Source organism: Strix aluco, chromosome 9, assembly GCF_031877795.1.
Source record: "Strix aluco isolate bStrAlu1 chromosome 9, bStrAlu1.hap1, whole genome shotgun sequence".
Classification (NCBI taxonomy): Eukaryota; Metazoa; Chordata; class Aves; order Strigiformes; family Strigidae; genus Strix; species Strix aluco.
This window is the reverse complement of record NC_133939.1, coordinates 24499012-24519498: the sequence shown is the minus strand read 5'-3', so window position 1 is coordinate 24519498 and position 20487 is coordinate 24499012. Positions and strand designations below refer to the sequence as shown.

The following is a 20487-nucleotide window of genomic DNA, read 5'->3' as shown; positions in this document are numbered from 1 at the left end:
CTGTGCAGCAGAGACCCAGACTGTGGGCTGCAGGAAACCAGCTTTCACTGCTTGCTCGATGTGTCTGCAGAAGGTTAAATCACACGTGCAGTTGCATGTCAGTGGCCTCTGGAGATTTCTGTATTGATCTGTTTCTTAATAATGCATAATAGGCAATCAGAGCTTTCTTGATCTTTTCGCAGATGTATCAGTGGGACTCTTAAATCACAGCGCTGCTAGTGGTTGTCTGACCTGCCCTTCACCAACACGAGAGTAGCTCTTATTTCTGCTGGGACTACCAATTTACCTGGTGGAGAACCAACGGAGAATCAAGCTCTGTGTTTGGAACAATGGGTCACCTTTCCATGGCCTTTCAGTGGGGCAAGATGATACATCTACATTTTGTTAAAAATTTTATTTCAAAGTTAAATTGGTACAGGTCCTAGTTTTTCTTTTTTTTTTATTTTTTTCCTTCCAGCATGAACAAGAATGTTGGTTTTGCATTATTAGCCGAGTTGTGTATTCTGCCCTGTTTCATCTTTGCTCTCATTTATGAGCTTCTTTTGTGGTATGGTTAGGATGGGAATTTTGTGTTGGATGGTGAACTAAGCAAGACTTTCCAATTCTGCTGTCACCTCTGTTCCACCTATTGGAACATAGATTTTTAGCACTGTATGCTCTTAAATCAATATGATCTTTATTGGTGCTTGCTGGTGACATAGTTAAGTCTGACAGCAGCTAACTGCAAAAATACATTACAGTAATAGAATGGGTTTAATTAGAAACCAAGCAAATAAGATTTCAGAATTAGTTATTGCTGTTTGACACCATGTGCAATACTTGTCTCCTGGACTACAGGAATTCATAATCACTGCTGTAAAATAGGTATTTTATCCTTTACCTTTGAGAGTATTTAATTGATAGCGTAGGCTAATGGAAATTTGTGTAATCGTGTTACTATCAGTATTATACGTAAGTACTTACTGTGCAAAATGGTTATTAGTTATCTGACTTTGCATTTGACAACATCAGAAGTTAATTGGACTACCAAAATAATGCAACAGCAACAATAGCACAAAATTTGGCTTATAGCAATAATGTAAGTTTGGCTGTCTGGATTATTTCCTGGCTATTCCTTTTTTTTTTCTAGTAAAGGTGTAGTTATTCATGGCTTTTTCCTTGTGTTGGTTCTTTAATAACAAAAAAAACCCAAAAATCCATTGGAGAGAAAACTCATTTACATTTGCTCAGGAAGTAGGAGAATGACAGGCTATTTTGGATATTTTGAGTAAAATGTTTAATGTTTTATTTATATCTAGCATAATAAATATGCTGACCAGTAATAAGTCAGCAAAGCTCAGTGTGGCAGAACTGTTCAGAATGAATCAGCTCCTATTTTTCCTCTAGTCTTGGACAGATAGTAGGCTGCTAGCGCTGCAGTTCACCAGGAGGATATCCCTGTGCCAGGGTTGTCCAAGGAAGATGAAAACCAGAAGATGCCAATTGACTGAAGCTGAGCAGTCCAGAGCGCCTGTCTGGGCAGAGGGAAGAGCAGATCTGAGATGTGGGTCCCACATCCATGGCATGTCCCCAAAACTACATGCAGAATCAGGTGGGAATCATACATCATCTCTCCTGTTGGAGAGTAAGTAGTGAGGTGACCCCCTGATGGGGCTGTGTCTCTGGAGGGGTGTGCTTCATCAGTTGTGATGAAAGCAGGGAAGAAGAGGCTCTTCTCCCTGCCCATCCCCTTTGTGAAAACATGGGATGACTTAAATGTGGTGTCTTCTGAAAGGTTAGATGAGGTAGCACAATTTAGGGCTGGGCAGAAATACCTGACATAATTCAGGATAAGCTAGCTTGAGTGCAGTCTGGTTTCATTAGTGCTCTGAGTTACTGGAGTATATGTAACACGCTTGAACGAGCTCATCGATTACTACTTTGTGCATCTCTACACCACAAAACATTTTGCTATATAAAAACATATCGAAAACTGTCTCTACCTCTCTGTCAGCACAGAGGCTGAATCACCTTTTCCTGGGCTCACAAGCCCTCTGTGGTTCCTTGGACACAGGAGGAGATTTTAAACTTGCCCAGTGCCCAAAGTTGCCTTTGCCCATAGAGCCCCCACAGCTGCTGCGGAAGCCCCTGAGCTGATGCAGGGCAGAACTAGAGGATCAAGACTGAAGGTTTTGTAGTGCTGAGCACATGTAAAACGGGCAGCTCAGCTTCTGCTGAAAAGTCAATAATTGTTTTCATTTTTAAAATTTGGCTGGCTGTGTGCTGGGGCAAGATGGAGAGGTATAGTCTAGTTTTTTCTCCATACTTAAAAACAACCTGGGCCCCCACTATGGTATGTTTCTGTTAGAATTACATATTTTTTATTTTTATTGCCAATTTATGAACTCTGATATAAGGAATCTAATAAAAATGCTGTCAGACGATTATCTATAGTTGTGCTATTATAAACCCTATTTTGGTGAGGTTTATAACTTAGCAATTGCAAAGTACAACAAATTATTAGGTGAAAATAGTTGTAAAGCCTGGAAATTGACTTTTTGCTATTTTTTATGATTTAATCTATAGAGATAGACATACCTTCTTTTCACAACTGGAATGAATCTTGATAAGAATAGAAGTAAAAGTATAATCTATATTATCTGATTATTTTTTTTGGCACGGGAGGAAATACAAACTGTTTTGAAGTGAACCTGTTGTCTTTGTTCTGTCATCGAGAAATCTGCTTTTCCTCTCATTTGCTTTATTTCTTGTGTCTGAATATGCTGAGTGTATGAACCTTCCTTCTCCTTAAAGGAGAGAAGCTTAAAGATATGGTGTGTGTGCCCACTAAACCTAATAAAGTGATACTACTTTCCTGCTATGATTTAAGAGGGCATAAAGGACATATTCCAAAACCTGTTAAAATCGACAGAAGTTCTGCAAACTTCAGTGCTTATTGGACTAGGCTGAAAGTATCACTGAGTATTATCGTAACAAATCATTTTGTTGTTCTTCAGAATATTACCCTACCTTGGTCATCTTGTGTTACACGCTTGCTGCTTTGAAATACTGCAGTGGGCCTTATTCTCAGTTTGTGGTGGTCTAAACCAGCAAATATTTCTTTTATCTCGATATCAAAGACTAGACTGTGGTTTTAACATTGACAAGAAGCACTTGGAGACAGCGACTGACCTTTTGAAACTGGTAAAATAGAGCCCCCAGGGAATCCCATTAGGAGCGGGGAAGGTAGATAACAGCTACTTCCACCCAAAAAAGATAAGTGTTCTGCTGCTTGTTATTAGGGGTCTTTGTAACTAAACCCAGTTTCTTTGGCCTTCTCTTTCAATTCAAAGCAGCCATCTTTGTCCTTTGTGTGGGTAGTTATTAGTTAATTTTTGCTGAATATATAAAGACAAACTGTTGGAGCTCTTATCTCAAAAACAAAGCATAATCCCAGCATAGGTTCCCTGTTTGTCCTCCATGTCATGATTTGTACTGACTCTTCCTTCTTCCAGTCCTTTGTTGAGGACCAAAGGTGCAGAGTGGATCCATCAGGTGCCACAAGGGTTGGTGCTAGCACTGAAATTGCTTGTCGATTCCCTGCTGCAAGCTGGCACTAGCTAGAGCAGTGTATCCATCAAATGGCATGTGCTGTTGAGATTTGAATTGCATGTATTGATTTTTCTCATGCGTATAACATAAATATATTCTGTTCTACCCATAATATTAGAAGATGTAAGAAGTACTGAGACTAGATGTTTTTTGGAAATTTAGATGGAAGATATTGGAAGGGGGAGATAGGTTGGGTTGTTTTAATAGTGTTATTCCTCCATAGAAACACTTAATTGTAGTTTCCTCAGTGTTTGATTCTTTTTCAATTGGCCAAATTTTCCTGACTATGAGGTGCAGGGATGCTTGGAGACACTTGCATCATTTTCAGGCTTAAGCTATCATATCTTTAGGTCTTTGAACTTAACTTTGAAATGGTAAAATACGAAAATCTATATTGTACCTCTAGGTACAAATGGGTCATTTTCAGTAGCAAGGCAGGAGATTTGTTTTATTTATTTTGTCTGATAGAAAAGCATGAGTTTTGGGAGAGTTTATGAATATTAAAAAGATACAATAATTTCTCTGACATGCTGTGGTCTGAGAACTTGGTAGCGATGATAACATCCTCTTGTTCTATTTGCTCAGGGTTTCTCATTTCAGAGCTTACAGATGTGGCAATTGTGAATCCAAAGTTGAAGTTTCATGGGAAATGCTTAATCTACCCCTAGCTTTCAGACTTCTAGTAAATAAAGTAATGACAGCACAAAGGAAGGAGAACTTTTCAGCATTTACTATTTGATCTGACTGCAAGTCAGAGATCTTGCCATACATCTTTAATAGAGTAGCAAGAATTAGAACTGCATGAATTACCATTATTTAGATAACATTTTAATTACTTCAAACATTTTAATAAAACCTGAGTTTTCTTAGGTTTGGGGGTAGTAACTTCAGATTATTGAAGTGTAGTAGTCCATAAAGGTAATACTTTTCTTCCTTCACATCTTGGTGAAGAAAGAAAAGTATCTTTTGTACAGTCATTTTGCTTTCAGATTCTGTGTTCAAATTTTGGATTGAGAACACCAAATCTTTTCAGAAGTTGAACAGCATTGTGGGAAAATTATGCTTTTCTTTAAATTCTTCTATTCATCATCCAATGGTACGGGTGCATATTATTGCCTACACAGGATTGTGTAGAAGTTGGAAAGGTGTATTTGGATGGAAAGTTTTTCTGAAATACTTTTCTTCATTTGAAATAGTGCGAGAAATCCACGGTAGTTATCAAAATTTACTGTAATCATGCTTCTGTGTTCTACACATTTCAAAATCATAAGAGTAAATGAAAGGAGTCAAGAAGGATGTTTCAAAACTATTGAAAATCCATGCTCGCAGTGATGCCTAGACTATTGTTCTAATCTGCTTTAGTTCTATAGTAGGTCATAACAGTGGATGAGTAATTTAGATATGCAACAAAGCCATCCCATTACTTCTTAGAAATAACAGAATATTGCGAACTTTTATACTTACACAAAGACAATTTAATTGCAGTAAGTCCTCCTGTGGAACAGTAAAAAAAGTCAATCAAAGTAGAAAATGTGGCTTCTGGAGCCTTAAAGTGGAAGGTAGTTCTGTGTTTCTTACCTGCAACCAAATGTGCAAATTGTTGTTTCAATGAAGATACTTACAATGCTCATTATAATAGCAGGAAATACAAAGCAGAAGTGTATACTTGCCTGATCATTTTGATTTGTGAAACTGTCTGCTTTTACAAAGACTGGGATGGCTGCACAGCTGGCTTGGGTTCATATTTTAGGCCACTGAAGGTGTTTTCTTGGCAGGGATGAGACTGCCAGAAATCATGACTGTTGTTTTACTCCCATGAGGATTTTCACATCACACACCGCCTGCCTGACCACATGGACATGACTGTTCAGGGCAGTCTGACTGGGCAAAGAGCACATCAGAGAAGAAAGTAAGAAAGAGATACCTGATGGTGATGTATTTGAAAAATGGCTGTCAGTGGTTGGAGCCTTTCTGATACTGGAAATGTAGGTTCCTGGAGAGCAGCTGAAGATGATGCCAGCTGCTGCCAGTAAGTAGCTCTGACGTTAGCAGGTGCTTTTGTCTTGTGCTGAGACATGGGTTGCTCTCCTCCCTTCAAGGGCAGAGAAGGAAGCCATGTGCACTGCAGAGATGTAGGAACTGTCACATATTTTGGTGAGGCGCTGGTAGCAGGGGTTTACTAGAGAAGAAATCTTCAGTCGTTGGACTACAAATAATGACATCAGTTTCAACTAGTACTTTGTGTGTAACACTGTGCACTGTGTCTTGGACTAATACAATCTCTCTGCAGGAGGTAGCAGGGACTTTGCACTTGGAAGGCTTAGAGCTTGAATGTGTGACCATTTTCTGGCAATTCAGGGAGCGGTGTTTGGGAGTTTACCTCTCTAAAGAACCAAGAATAAAAGCCTGTAGCTGTGTTGCTTAACCCTAGTCCCTTATCTCTGGTGTCCTTGCTTACTGCCCAGCCCACCAATGTACTCCAAACCCTACTGATTTTGCAGCAGATGGTCTTTTCATGCTGCAGCAACTTCTGTATCTCCAAGATTATACATAGTGGTCTCTTCCACATGTGGGAATACCTTGCTCTCTCCTCTACAGTGGTAGGATTGAAACCAATCTAAGCCTTCTTCCTTTTCATCAGCCTTTCAAGGGAAACTCTTGGTTATTGGAAAGTCTTGGACTATTGTGTCCCCACATAACTTGTCAGATGCCTTAAGTTTCTATACTAATACTGCAGAATAAGACAGTGTGAGTAAGTAAGTATAAGATGGTGAGAATAAAAGTAGTTTCTGTAAATTGTCTTTAAGAACCAGCAGACCTACTGGTACCTCAGGTACCATTAAGTCTTGATTGGGGCATGCCAGGCTTGTCAGAGGAGCCATGTACTACTTTGTTCTGTGTGTATTTACTAGTAAGGTGAATCCCGACATCTCACGGGCAAGAACTGTAAGGGGAATGACATTTTTTTTTATTCAGCTTTCTGCAGAACATCTTACAGAGAAGGATGGTTTAGCTTTTATTGTTGATTACTTTTCCTGATACTCTGCATCATGATGTGTTTCTTTTTATATTGTGCTTGCTGACTGTTTTCTGACTAATATATCTTGATATTTGCTACTTGAAGTGGCATACAGACACTGTCAACGCCAGCTGTGTAGAAGACATCTGAGAAAACCATCAATAAGTATTAAGAAGCATTAAGAAAATATCTCTGCTGCCCTATTGAATTTGACTTTTAGTACTGTGTTTTGCCATCTTTCTCCCTTGGCTCAACATGCTTAAATAGTCTGAGAGAGAAACATTTTGCTGATTGCCTCTTGCATGATCTCCAGGTGCATAGGCCTGTGCCCAATTTCCTGCAATGCAGATTACATTTCTGTTGCTTTTCTGAAACCTGTAATCTGCAGGCTCTACTAAGATTTCAGTCATATCAGGATAGGTTACTTCTGTGTGTCTAAATGTTTTAGATTGAAAATAACTGTTCAGCCCCTATCAAGAGTAATTTACTGTTCTGTTAAGAAGAATAGGAAGTAAGCTATTACCACAGAAAATTTCACTGCAATTTTCTTTTGCATAAGCTTAAATTCTGAGTAGAGAGGTTGTCAATTAGTGTGCAGATTTTTTTAATTGGCTATAATAAAAAGCTAATTGGTGTTTTGCTTAAAGAGTGAATTAAGAAAGAGTTGCTATAGAAACTTTGCATGTGTATAGTGCTGCTCTACATAACAGTGAATATAATAGTCTAATGACCTTTCTGAGCCACCTGTATAGTCAAGGAAAAAGTGTTAAATTCAGGCTTGCTGAAGTGATCATTAAGGGGTTTGTGATTTCACCCATTTCATTGCCTGAAAGTGTCTCTGGCATTGTCTTGTTGAATGTTTCTCTTGACTCATGTCAAACCATATAATAAATGCTGGTCTCAGAAGACCTGAACTTTTGTAAAATCCAAGTGCTCCAATTTTGAATGTGTAAACCGATCTGTAATCTGTCAAGCATAAAATGTACTACTGGGAAAATTTCATTTTCATAATCTGAGAAAGTGTGATGATAGATTGTAAGTGACAGCATCTAATCTGTTCGTGGTTGTATTCCTCCCTTCTCTCTTTGCCTTCTCTACCCACTGAATTCTGAGCCTCATGTGAAACACAGGGATTATAATTTTATGTCAAATATGATTTCTGTTCCAATTTGCAACATTCTCTCCCAGCAATAATGCTTATCTTCTCAAATATAAACTTTTCTGAGGAGAGAAGAATTTCTTCAGGATTTGTGAACAGGAATTTTTTCCTTGGACTAATGCTGGTCTACTTAAATTCCTTCAGAGTCATTATCTGTACTTTAGCTGCTTAAAAGTTAAAGGTACAGATGGCATAGACAAAAATTTAGAAGTATATTATGAACATTGTCATTTCTGCACAGGAAGGTGGTCAGTAATGAAGTGTCTCTATATAGTAAAGCAGAAAACTGAAACATGACCTTTTTTGAAGTTCCCTGATCCTGAATCTCACTGTTATATAGTAAATGGCCAAATGGTATTGTCCCCTTTATAACTGCGTATCTAGAAGACACAGAGGTGTGAGATCCTGCAGTTATTAGTCATAGTGAGAGAAAAACCTTAATGTTCTGCATGTTTTAAATAGCTCTCTGACTGTCTCAATGCAAAAGATAGGATAAAACTATAGACTGTTGACTTTTTGTGGACAGAGTTCACTGTGTTCTATTTTCTTCTGGTTTTCAATTAAAAAAAAAAAATCTGTCTGCTAAATTTGCCCCTGCAGTTGTTCTTCAAACTGTAAAGCAGAAAAATCTTTGATTAGTTTGATTTAACCTTTTTTTTTCCCTCTCTTTTTCTTCTCAGTAGATGCTTAGAAGAAATCAAAGATTCTTCTAAGTGGGTGAATTAAGAAGTTCTCCGATTTTCTGTGAAATTGTAGTTGGCTTATTTCTGTACCTCTGGATCATGACTGAGTAATATCATAACTTAGCAGCTATTTTTCCCTTGATACACATATGTAAGCCCTATTAGTGTTAATGCCTTTTCGAAATGCTTCCCTCATATATTCAATATCTACTACTGATGTCCAAACCCTAAAGTCTTATGAGTTGCATGGCATGTGGCTATCTCTAGAGCTTAATAGAAAGTTGGATTTAATCTCATAGTTCATCTTTTGAGCAGTAAAACTGTAAAACAGATGAAATGTTTTAATGGGAAGCTTTTATCTGAGACCTGTGAGCAAATAAGTCTTTTTCAGGTCCAGGGAAAGGAGTGATTTTTTTTTTTTTTTCTCCCCCTTTTATCTTGCCCAGTAAGACCGTAACTGTATTATGGGCTTGTATAGTTTAAAGGGGTTGTGTTGCAGAATAGTAATAAAATACTGTATTTATGACTGTCAAGAAAATGTGCTTTCTGGTACTCAGTAAGTCCATCCTTACTTTGTTTTAAAATTTTGCTGCTTTGCTGCAGTTCATTGTCAACTGTCTTTGTGAAAAGGGGACCAGGTCTTTGAAGGGCAAAACATAAATCTAGTTTAGGACTGGTATTTTCCTTAGTTTTACTTGACTGTACAAGGCTCTGAGCATCCTGATCTAATGTTGATGTTATTCCTGTTTTAATTGGGGGTGGGGGGTGTTGGACCAGGTGACTACTTAAGCTTCTCCCAACCCAAATTATGTGTGTCTGACAGGTTCAAATCTACAATGATAAAGGGACTATCTTCCTGGTGGTTTTCCATTTTGATGAACTGTGACTCTGCGGCTTACCTCAAAGGCAATTAAAACAGCAACTGAAGTACAAATAGTTAAAGTACCATCAGTTGTGGGGTTTTTTTTTGAAGATAATTTATCTCCAGATGATAAATTCCAACATGTTTTAAAGTTTTCTTTTACAGATTTTATTTTCCTAGTTATCTAGAAGATAACTTTGGTCAGACCTTTGAATACATACCTAGGAAAAGATGTAAAAGCCAGTTCATCCTCCACCCAAAGCCTGTCCATCTCCCAACCCAACCACTCTTTCCCACTTGCTTATCTGCACAAGGGAAGGCCTGTTTCAACATGGCTTCTACAGCCATTACGTTGGATCAGTAAAATTTATATGAAAACATAGTGTCTAGGAGATGGAAACTGCACTCCTGCTAGTTCAGTGCATTACTTGCTTATTGGGATTGGTGCTGGCTGTGGTCCTACAAAATGAAGTATTGGAGGAACTCGGTGGGTTCTGCATTGTGGATGTTGATGGGATGCCTCGGAAAAGAAGCTGCAGTGCATTGTGTGGGTTTTTTGTTGTTGTTGTTGTGGCTTTCGTGTTTGGGGTGGGGTTTTTTTTCAAGATTACTTCTTTGTGGCCCCGATATGGTTGTGTTTACAGAAAATTACAACAGCACAACTTGGTTACTATTGATCCTTTCTTTTCCTTTGTTTTATAATTTATGTAGTGCGGCAACACAGGGTTATTAGTGGAGTTATCTGTAGAATCTTTATAATAAGCTTTGATTAGTACTGAGCTGCAGCGATATAGGCAGAGACTGTTTAAATATGTACTGAGCTACCTTGTTTTGCTTGGGGAAGGAACACATTGACGCCTTCTGCATTTCATTAAAAGAACGAGGGAGATTTATGTGAGTGATAATGAGTTTGCTAGTGGGAAATAGGTGAAAAATTGAAATGATCAGGATATCAGGGTTTTTTTGTAATAAGAACACTTCTACTTTACTGATGGATAAACAAGGCAATTGTTTGTTGTCCAGTGTTTTGTAGTAGAGCAGAACCACCACCACAAGTTCCCTGCTGCTACTTCATGAACCAGACCTCGCTGGATGCAAGGGCATTGTTTTTGACATTTTAGGCAGTCACTTTGTTACTTTAAGTGAGAAAAATACTTCATAAGTACCAGCATGTTTAAGAATACATTTTATTTTGCTGCTGTGTCAGGAAAATGCATCTTCTCTTTATATTTACATCATTGCAAATGGTTAATTTTCTGTTTTGATGAATGGTATTGTAAAATGTGATGTGTTTCTCTTTTGCAGAGAATTAAGGTAGAGGCCAGATTGAAAATATGCCTTCATGAAAAAGGTTCTACAAAACTGATCCCCATCTTGGCTTTAAGGTAAATGGAAAAAAAAGTATCAAACACCTATTCAAACTTTTCTTCTCATCATAGTTGTTCTGTTTGAAAAAAAGTGAGGATATTACGTGCTCAGAACAAAGAAAGACAGCATTTTAACAAGTTAAGTTGCAAAACTTAATATTTAGTCAAAATAAAGTGTAAGCATGAGCCAATAATTTTGGGTAGGCTTCAGTAATTAAACAAAATGACAGTCAGTGGCATGAATGCTTATATGTCTTACTGCCTTGGCAAGTGTCTGTTTTTGTTTAAAAATTGAATATGCATATGAAGCAGAGATCACTATAATTGAATGGAAAATGTGAAATTACGAAGGCAGCAAAGTATAAATAATTGAAAATCAGGTTGCAACTCTAGCTTCTGTATTTCATGAGCTCAGTTGCAAACAAAATTGCTAGAATGGGAATTCACATTTTTGTTCCTCTTAATTTTATTTTCATGGTACCATACTCCTGGTATAGAAAGCGAGGCAGTGAAAATGATAAAGGAATAATTAAATATCTGTAGGAAATTAAGAGCCAAACCAGAGACTAATTTTCAGCACTCTACAGTTTTCATTATATATCTATACGCTTTGGTTTCTCATGTATATGGAAAATGTATCCTCTAACACTGCATATTTTTAGTCTTTCTTCTCCAGAATTGTTTAACTTGCTGTGTTCCATGGTGATGTGGCAAGCTTGTTTTGTGAAATCATTGCAGAAAATAATTTTAATAACTTTATTGCTTGCAAGTATAGCTAAGTATTCTTAATCTCCACTGACTAGTCCTTTATCATGGCCATAATTCATTTAACTCTTTACTGTGTCTTGTTCATTCATTTGAAATCACTCAAAATGGGTAATTTTCAATGTTTGAAACTCTTTGGATCTACTTGCTCAGCTATGTCTGTGGATGAAGGGATCAGTGAGATTGCTGTACTCAAAAAGCATTATTTTGGAGTGAAACTTTCTCTAAATTTAGATGTAATAGAAACTACATACTACTTCATATCCGTAGTATTGGGAGTTGTGATACTGCCACTTGCCATAAAAGCAAGTTCCAGGCAGCACAATACATCTGAAAAATTCACTGTCAAAATATATTCAGTTGTGTATTTGGTTTAAAGGCTCAGGTTTTGCCCTTAAGTGTCAGGTATTTCTAGAACCAGATCAGATTGAGTAGTTTTGCTTGTAAAAAGAGATCAAAATAAAGCTGTCAGCAATTCTTTCAAAAGAAGTGCTGGACCTTCAGTGAGCCTGCCCAGCTGCCCATGGGTTGGATAGCAACCCATAGCTGGATAAGACTTTTGTTTTATAGATTTGTTCTACCTAATGATACTATTGTGGGCTTGGTTGTATCCCATTTAGGGTGGGAATTGTGATTCTTCTCTAAGGACTTTTGAGAGTTAGAAATTTTCTTTAAGGACTGTGGAGTTATTTAAATAATTTGCTATTAACATTTTTCTGATTTGAATAGTATTTAAATGCAGATGCTCCTATAGTAAGACTCCAGGTAAGTGTGTATTAAAACTTGATATTTGACATACTTAGGAAATGCCCAAGGACTCACAGATGGCCAGAATGTCTTATTCTTAGCAAATATTGAACTCCTCTAAATTGCTATCATGATACTGATACAGTGTTAATGAACTGAAGCTTTAATGAGCTATGGATCAAGACAGAAGAACTTGCAACGATGAAGTTATCTGGCTCTAGAAATTACAAAAATATGCTTATAGAATTTAGGCAGTCACAATAAATAAAAAAGCAAAATCACATTTCCTAGTAGTTCAGAGAGTGTCTCTGTGTGGCTAGGATGGCCTTTTCCATGCTATACTTCAAATATTTCCCATAAGCACGGTAAGTGGTTACCTTGTCTAACAGATGGAGAGATGGGCTTGTGGAGAGGCTGGTGTCCCTGAAGATGGGAACTCTCCTGACACCTCTGGGCCATGTGATCACAGCAAGAATAGTTTCAGATTCTTGTGCTTTCTCTCTTCACCCTGTTTGGTGCTACCAAACATATTTGACAGTTAGTTCAGTTGTATCGCAATGGTTTCATGGTTGAAATAGTTTTCAAGTTTCCATTAGGCTCTGGCATCAGAGAGAAATATTTAAGAAATCTGGTAGTGATCAGTATTGTGTTTGTCTAATTAGTAAATAGGCATGACTATGCTTGTTATACTAAAGTAATTATAAAATGGACAACACTAAATCCTTTTTCTCGTGCGATGTACTTTGGGTGAAAATTACAGAAGTTTCATTTGGAAATGAAAGAGAATCTTCAGTGTTGACCTGTGTAGACACAGCCAGAAGAAAATTTTGTGAACCATGAGTCCATAGGAATGCTTTTGTGCTCTAAGGAACAAACAGTAGTAGTCACAATGTTTCCTTCTGTCCTGTAGAATTGTCTCCATCTAGTTTTTTGACACCACAGTTGTTTCTGTGCATTACATATGTTTTGCTAAATTTCATTCATTTTGATGTCCTTGGTTCATGAAGTGTATAACAAAATCCCCAGGAGCCTTATAAAGGACTTGTGGGTGAGTAGGCATTCTGGGTGATAGCACTGTTCCTTCTCTTACCAGTTCTTCATGTCAAATGTAAAAGTATTGTGGTGTGGTTTTTCTCCTCTGGCAGTTGCTATATACAGACCATGGAATAATTCAAAGCTGGAGCGACCGTTGTGGTTGTCCTGTCTGGAGGCAATAGGCGTTCCTTGGAATAATTATTTCTGTACTTAAAGCAAAAGCCTCCAATCCTGAAGATTCTGGTGATGGAAAAGCTCTAACGATTCTTGGAAACATGCCCAACAGATTACCCTGTTGGAAAACATTTGCCCTGTTCATTTCTTGAATTTGTGTGAATCAGCTTGAAGCATTGAAAATAGCACTTTTTTTTTATTGCTTACCTGCACAACCTCATGCTATCTCATCTCTGATCCAGGCTTAGTTATTTAGACCGCTGGTTAATCACATCCAAACTTCCACTAAAATATCAGATTAAGCTCTTTTAGCTTTTCCTTGTAAGGATGTTTTCCAGTCTTGTTCATGGTCCCTGTCCTAATAATCTTTAATCAGGCTTCTTTTTCAGTGATGGTTGACAGACCTGAAAACATGTCCACATGGAGGTTTCAAAAATAAAAAAGAGACACAATGTTGATACTGAGAACAGTGGATCAGTACTTCTAGTTGTGGAAGTGATACTTTGTTTCCATGGAATAAATTAAAGAGAACACATTTCTACTTCTGAGATCAATTGATTTTTATTTTTCTAGACAGGGTTTAGAATAGCATTTCCGCATGTTGGATGCCATTCTTCTGGAGTTAAAAAGCTGTCATCTGTTATTTTATTTTTTACAAATTCAAAGGGCACTTTAGTACTGTCAGCATGAGATCATCATTGTCTAATAATAGGCATTTTAGAAGATTTCTATTAATGTCGACTTTTAACAGAGCCCTGTTACTAAAAGAACTGTACCTTATAATCATGGTGTATCTTTCACTACAAAGCAATTATACGAATTGTCTGAATTGACTAAAATCTATTAGCTATTAAAACTCAAAGTGTTACTTCTGATCAGAAAGAAAGTCATCTTGTTTAACTTCCCCCTCCCCTTCATACATCTCGGAGTGGGAGCCTGTGTGAGGGAGAAAAGAAAGAGAGCCTGATGGTGGTTAATGGCTAATGAATACAGCTAAGGATACAGGAATGGTTGCCTGGCAACACAGGGAGGATGGGTTGAGGCCCCTTGTCAGTACATAGGAGTTGACAATTGGCTCATCTCTTGAGCTCATGAAGACCGACTTCTGCATTTTTGCATACTTTATTCTTAATATGTATCATAGCTGGGTTAGATCTGTATATTACATGTTTTGTTTCTATGTATTAATTATTTTAAAAAGAAACACAAGAAGAATGGAAGCAAATCAAGTGTTTTAGTTAAAGGAACAAATCACGTTGTGAATTCTGTCCCATGCAGTTATTTTGCTTTCAAGGTGAGAGCCATGTTTAGTAAGAGATTTGCCTAAAATTGCAAGCTCTTAGATCTCATTCCAGCCAAAGTTATGTTTTCTTAGTCTGAGAGCCCTCTGAAAATGACCATCGATACGCTCAATGCTGAAAGATGATGTGCTGGGGTTTGTGTTGTAATTGCAATTGAGATGATTGCCTTTTTCTGTGGTTGGAACACAGTTATGAAGTGACACATCTACTTTGTTTCCCTTCTTACAGTGGAATAGTATCACGCTGAGAACAGCGTGTACACTGAGGAGTATGGCAGACTTGACCTTGTACAAATTGTTCTTACAACAATTCAGGTGAATTTTGAATGTGGGTGTCAGTATGAGCTGTAGATCTTTCTGCTGTAGTATAATTGTATGTAGGCACTGCTTCGTTAGGGAGATGAAGGGTGGCCTTGGTTAATTTGGTGTTCTCTAGAAGGCCTGTATGGAAAAGTAGATGGACATTACCACATGAAGGTGGTTATCGTTATGTGAATATTGAACTAGTAACTTTTTTCTGTGGACATAATTATTAAGGAAAAAGTTGCAACTGGCTTGCAGACCCAGGTTGTGACATCTGGTAGGCTGTGTAGTTTTGATATTGCCAGAGGAAGTAATTTTCTTAACCCTGTTGGCTCTTAAGAACAACTTTGATGCCTAATGATAATGTGAAAGCTGTAGGACACAGATTGGATTCTTCTTTTACATTGTTGGACAGGAGATCTACCTAGCCACTTTGTGCTTGTTTCTTCCACCAGGCAAAAAATGAGGTCAATGTATATACATCTGCAGTTGTATTACCTTGGGAATTCTTAAAAAAAAAAAAAAAAATCTCAAAAGAGCTATTGTCACTTGCAAAGTGCTTGCTTCTATATTTTTCTTGTTGGGTTCATTGTTTTTGTTAATGGCTGTTAAGGCTGAAACTTTTTAGAGCATTTGGCATGCTGTGAAACCTGACCAGCTGTCAAAATATAGTGTGTTGTTTGTATGGAAATGTTTTGATGGAAGCTGCAAAGAAATCCATTATGTGTACTGGACACTTTGTAATTATCAGACTTTGAATAATCTAGACAAAAATCAGTCTTTTCGTCTAACTTTTTTTCTGCACAATCTATTCTCTCTGTCCCCATGCAAAGGCACAGAGACAAGATAGCAGCAGCCAACTGTGTAGAATTACTGCCTTGTAACTGGAGAGCCTCAGAAAACCAGGTGAAAGGTTTGAAAAGTTTCAGTTTGTACAGCCAAAGCCTTAAGGCAATTGTCATTAGCAAAATGGTCTTTCTCCTTAATTCTTCATGTTGTAAACTGTGGCTTCTGACTTACTATTTATCTTTTTAATGGTTTATACTTACATTTCAAGCCTTAAGTTTGCCGTAGGGTATTGAGAAATGTTTTGTGCCTTATGATGATTCATGGGAAAGTTTGGGTAAACTGTTCTGGACTGTATTTTGTGGTAACTTGTATTCTTTAAGGGCAGTTTTGGTCTGTAGGTAAGATTGCTCTTTCTCGTCATCTGCATGTTTAAGTGTCTGCTGATATAGTTGTATTAACTTAAACACCATTATTGAAGCAACTGTATACTACACTGGTATTACAGAAGCTTTGGATTCAAGTGTTTGAAATTGTGCTTTAATCTACTATATCAATGAAAGAAAAGATTACAAATTTAAGGTTTATGAATCTGTGTTCATGTCCAAGATGTCCAAATTGTTGTCTATTTACTCCCCTATAATAGATTATAAGACAGCAAAATACCGTAAAAATTATTATAACTGAACCAAGAAAATAAGCAAGGGTCAATGAGATTCTTAAAAAAATTTATGGCAGTTTGTTTGTACAATGCAGTGCTGCTCAAAAAAGTCTGGTCAACTTCTGTAATGTTAGCAGAAATGTTTTTTTATTTACAACCACATTAAATAATTTTAAACTTCAAATAATTGTTGCCTAACTTGTAAGGAATGCAAGTGGGGTATATTAAATGCTTTCAGCATTCTGTTGGAATACCTCCTGGTGTTTTACAAAATTTCAGTACTACTAATCTGTTAACATGATGGTTATACTGGAACAGTGGTTAAGAAAACTTAAACTATATAAGTTGTGTTTTAAAATGAAGCTTTAAATCAGCCAGTTTTGACACTTTCAACCTATTTTTGCATGGGTTATCTTTAATTTTCTTCTGCTGCCTCATACTGTCGTAACTTCTGTTGGGCTTTTGCTTTTCTTATGGGAGTCAAACATAGAAAGCCACAGAAAGATCAACCCAGAGCAGACAAGAGTTAATATTTTTTTTTTAGTTTTTTCTTTAATTTTTTTGTGTACCATGAGCATTGAGTTTCTGATTTCTTTTCTTAATTATTAACAGAAATATTATATTCTGTTATATATAATATATATTCTTAATATTAGTATTCTTAATATTAATATTCTTAAATATTAACAGAATTAACTTCTCTTCCTTTATTTTGACTTTTGTCCTGTTTTATTTGCCTTACATAATTCCCTGTTGAGATACAGAGACAATTTATTGATTAAAGCATATGAAACAAGTGCAAGGTGCATAAGCAGGGAGAAAGGGGCACAGGTAATGTATTTTAGATCTCATTTCCTATGTTGCTTCTGTATTAAAAAAATCTATGTGAAAATATATTAAGCCATTCAACGACTGTATACTAGTAAATACAAAGCCAACAGCTGTGTTCCAAGAGTACACCACCGCAACTGGAATTGGGAAAAATAAAACTTTATTGCAGATTTGGGGAGAAATAGAAAACAATGCTAATCTAAAAATCATTTGGTGTTTTTTTTTTTTTTTTCCCTCAGTTGGGGAGAATAAGATTTTGTTGCCTTTTCTGTCTGGAAAAATATAGCTCATTCTGTTTTTTAGGAGTATTGCATAGATAATTCAGAGATGCAAACAACAGTGAAGAGTGTTATTCCATACTAGCAATGCTTTATATAGGGAGTTACTTATAGTAAATAATTGAACTAACTAGTTTGGAAAAAAGGAAGAATTTATTCAGTCTGAAGCACAATTCAAATGTGATGCGTGTGTCCTGCTGTCAAAGGAGGGTGTGCCAGGCCAGAATCTGAGCCTCGGTTTGTGTAGTTCAAGTGCCGTGTCACCTACACATCTGATTTTGCAGACTAGTTGTTAAAAACTAATGAAAAGGCTATTGAGATGTGCTTTATCTGCAGAGGGTTGTAAGCAGATGTGATGTGAAAGTATCTCACTGGAGAGGAGGAGATGGTAAATTACGGGTGTGCTGAACTTAGGCTGCATGTATATGTGCATACCTCATGGTTGCAGCTGGATCAGAGAGGCTGAGCTCACCTAACAGCTTGTCAGCACCAGAAAAAGCTGTCTTGTTCCCGTGTGCCATACTCCTTCGTGGGCTGATTAACATCTTTGAAGTAGCAGAAAACTGAGAAGTGATCAGGGGAAAGTAGGTAGCTTTCTGCTACTGTGGGATTGGTGAACGTAATCAGCTTATCATAGCTTCAGAAGATGATCATACCTGGCACAAGGAGGCAGCAAATCTACTGGCTATAAAAGCAATAAATGGGTGTAGGAATATCATTTTAGTGACAACTTTTTGTCAGTATGCCCCCTCCTTTGTCAATAGGTGTGTGTGTATCAGGAACATTTGTCAGACTTCCTATGCAGAGACTCACTGTTTAGCCTGGTTGATGATATGACAAAGCTGAGTTTTGTTGCTTTGCTTGATTCAGGAGGGAGCTGCTTGCCAGCTTGTAGCACTCAATGGGATGTATGTATTGCAACTCATGACATTTCATGAAATGGCTGTCTTGCTGTATGTGGCAGTTCCACTAAGTGAGGTAATTTGTTAGCATAGTATTGCTTCTTCATAAGATATACATACAGATATATGTATTTCTATATATACACACACATATATATATTTTACAGCTCTTCTGTTGGAACAGTCTTTAGTGACTGAAGATTCACACATAAAATTCTTCCTAACTCTTCTATATTTGCTGGGGTACAAGATAGTTTGGTGTCCAAGTCTTCACTGGCTTGAAAATCCGTCTCCATATTAAATCACTGTATTTTATGCAGTGTATTTGTTTTAAAAGCTTACATATGTGGCTGGAATGCAAGCTGACCTACTTAAACCACTACTCTTCCCAGCTGTGCTAGATGTATCTGGAGATGAGTGTTCATCTTGCCAAAATCCAAACACAAGATCACTCATTTTTGTGTTTTGAAGAAGTACTTTCTCTAAAAGGGTAGAGTAAGGATAAAAAGGTGAATTTTTTTTTTTAAAACCGATTTTGATTCTGTCTATCAGGTTGTTAGGCTCTGTGCTTCCTGATGTGATCTTAGAATAGTAAGATTTACTTAGTTGTGCAAGATGAAGTTGAGTATTGGTTAGCATTTATAGCATTGGCTCTCAGTTGTCAATGGATACTAGAAAAACATTTTTCATTCCATCACTCTCTTGCTCTCTGTTTTTTAAGCTACTTACTTTTGTCATTCAATTTATCCTTTGCTTTCAATTATAACTACAAGATCCATCAGAAGTAAGGGTGGTAGGAATAAACTGTGCAGAGACTTTTAAATAAAACAAACAGCATCTTTAAAAAGCGCTCATTTAATTCCACTGCTTTTATAAATAATCAAGTGGAGTGAAGGGCAGTGATTGTTACCCTTTTTACTAGATCTTATATACTCTGCGTTACTATCATTTGCAGGCCCAGATTATAAAGTGTCATCTTCCATGCACCAGATCTTTATACTTGTTTGCATAATTTGATTTTGTTTAATACCAAACAGACCAATTTAGAAGAAAAAAGGAGAAGCTAATTCTTCTCTTTCCTATCTTCTACAAACTGAGTTTATACTAATGTCTTTGTAGCTTCAGCTTCTGTGCACTCATCTTTTAGCTGCTGAAGTCAGCTTGAGTTGTTATTTATTTTCTACAGACTCATCTATATTTTCATTAAGTAGGAAGTCTAAAAACACTAGAAGTGGATCAGGAGGCCATTGCTGATTATGATTGCTAACATTTTTTTGAGGTCTGGTTGCTAAAGCTGTGTGAATGAAAACTGAGCAGCAGGAACTGATTAGAAAAAGATATTTAAAGAAACTTAGAAATGACATTTCAACAAAGCACCTGTTTTCTGTGGAGGGAAAAATACCTCTGTTGGGGGAAAACTGTCAAAGTGCTCTTGTTTCAGCTTTCCAAATCAGGACTTTCACAGTAGACAGACAGATGGGTTTTTTTATGGTCATAAAGCTATCAAATGGGGTCACAAATTGAACTGTAGTCTTAGATCCCCCTCTACTGTGTTACATTTGTCAATCATGTCAGAACTGATAAGTCTCAGCGAGACAGAACAATTATCCATAATTCAGGTATTGCAAAAAGGGATGTATGCATTATTAACAAAACAACAAAAATTAATGAAAACTCTGTGGATGTTTTGAACCCTGTTTTCTTCTGCATACTAATAAATTCCCTTGGCATGTGATTTTTCTCACTCAGCAAGGGATCAGGGAGAGCTGGATGTGCTTTTGAAAAAGGAGATTGCGCCTTTCTGCAACCATCCTCCAACAAAGTGGCCAATAGGGAAAAACACCTCCTGTTGGGTCTGGAAGATCTAAATCTTAGTTCTCCTCAGTCCACATTAGTATGTTGCAGGTTAGAGTAGTGTTTTTGGAGCCTTTTCTGGTCTCTTAAAACAAATAAAGGGAAAAGCCAACAAAAAAACAAAAGCATTTTTGAACTTAAGAAACTTTCTTGATAGAGGACTCATTAAA

General features: G+C 37.1%; 1 protein-coding gene across 1 annotated transcript in view; it reads left to right on the top strand.

The window, feature by feature from the left end:
• Positions 1-20487, top strand: part of NAALADL2 (N-acetylated alpha-linked acidic dipeptidase like 2) — a 489903-nt gene that overhangs the window by 90044 nt on the left and 379372 nt on the right. The window contains exon 2 of the mRNA XM_074834594.1: positions 10620-10699. The gene's annotated coding sequence lies outside the window, so the exon portion shown is untranslated. The remainder of the gene's footprint in view (positions 1-10619; positions 10700-20487) is intronic.